This window comes from Perissodus microlepis, chromosome 8 (genome assembly GCF_051167445.1).
Source record: "Perissodus microlepis isolate ML-2025 ecotype Zambia chromosome 8, ASM5116744v1, whole genome shotgun sequence".
Classification (NCBI taxonomy): Eukaryota; Metazoa; Chordata; class Actinopteri; order Cichliformes; family Cichlidae; genus Perissodus; species Perissodus microlepis.
The window spans coordinates 6,096,156-6,097,746 of NC_140468.1; the positions used below are offsets into that span (position 1 = coordinate 6,096,156).

General features: G+C 47.6%; 1 protein-coding gene across 3 annotated transcripts in view; it reads left to right on the forward strand.

Moving 5' to 3' along the window:
• The window catches only part of LOC146381243 (thyroid hormone receptor alpha-B), a 156,082-nt gene extending 155,186 nt beyond the window's left edge, over positions 1-896 (forward strand). For all 3 annotated transcript variants that reach the window (XM_084937185.1, XM_084937186.1, XM_084937184.1), the window contains one exon: positions 1-896. This exon is cut by the window's left edge and continues 2,099 nt beyond it. The gene's annotated coding sequence lies outside the window, so the exon portion shown is untranslated.
• Positions 897-1,591: the final 695 nt, after the last annotated feature.

The following is a 1,591-nucleotide window of genomic DNA, read 5'->3' on the forward strand; positions in this document are numbered from 1 at the left end:
AACCATCCCCCTGGAAGGTTTTACCCCCTTCCAGGGAGTGGTACCCATAACATTCGGGTTATCTCTTCTTCTTCTTCTTCTTCTTTTTTTTTTTCTTTTTTTTTTATCAAGTGGGACCAAGTGTCATCTTTTCAAATTTGGATTTACCAGTTTCTCTAAAGACAGAAACCGGCTCGCAGAAGCAACGAAGGACAGTGTGGGATGTGCAGCCCATTAAAGCAAAAAGCAGCAAGAGTTACCGAAAAGTCAAGGTGGCCACGCCCATCAAATCAGCATGTGGTGATGACGTACCACGCTACACTTATGATAGCTGCCACTGGAGCTTGGTAAATGTTTTCATGGAAAATTTCAGCTTTCTGTCATGCATGGGCAGTGTGTTTGACATAAAAAATGATGGAGTGAAGCCTCCTCACAGGCAACTCAATCGCACTTCTAGCTCCCCAACGCTCACTACTATAGCAGTAATATCTCAGCTCAAACATCCATGGCAGATATGATAAGTTTACCCTCCAAATGACCATACAAGAGTGTTTGATTTGATTTCAAAAGCTCACTCTGTTCAATCCAATTCTGGGGCCAAGCCAAATCTCACTGGGTTGAAAGAAATCTAGTCTATTTTCTATCCAATACCAAGCAGTAGTTTATACTGGGCACATGCACAGGATGGGTTATCCACACCTCCTCAGAGCTTGAGTGCAGTTGGGAGGGGAGAGGAACTGAGGAACTGGAACGCCATCTTTGGGCACAGCGGTGGAGTCTGGTTTGACTCTTCCTAAAGTGCATCACCACCTGTAGAGATCCATCCCCACTCTTTTCTTTTCTACCCTCCTCTTGTCCAGTCCGTGACACTGCCCTTTCTGGAGCCTAGCTCAAGTGTAACCCCCCCCCCCCCCCCCCCCCCGCCATCAATATGATAACCCCACTCAGCCAGGCTGGTGGGAGTTTTTGCACTAATGCAACACCCCATAAACTCTCCTTTTCGGGTTAGTTTCCCCAATTAAAATTGACCACAAATGGGTATCCTGAGCTGCTCTGTTTAACGGGGCCTTGGCACTTGCAGTGGGCTCGGCCCTAAACTTGTCCTGTTGTCAGCATTACACCAGTAGAGCCAAAACAGCCCAAAAGCAGTGATCCCTCCCTAGGAGGGCTTTCTCTTTATCCGTGTAGTACTCGCTGTCCCATACTAGAGCCCACTCAAAGTTCACTTTAAGGCCTCTTCTGAACACTGAAAATCCTCTCCTTTACCCAAAGCATCCTAGCTGTCACCACTGAGCAGTTCATACCCAGTTTTGTCCAGATTCATTCACACCAAACAGGATCCAGGCCTTGTGAAACAAGGCTGGCCATAACTGCCCTTTTAGAGTGGCGCCACCAATTGAATGTGACCGACAAAGCAGCAGGGACGAGAGACTGGAGTGTGAGAATGCTTGGATGCAAGAGAAGAAGAAAGGACAGGAAACAAAGAAACAAACAAACAAAAAAAGCTGAGGGCCTCAACCCTCACTGCCATCATTGACATGGGCGAGAGGGGGTGATGTGGCTGGTTGCAGAGACAATGTCGTCAAACACAGGGAGGAAGGGCAGATGTCCC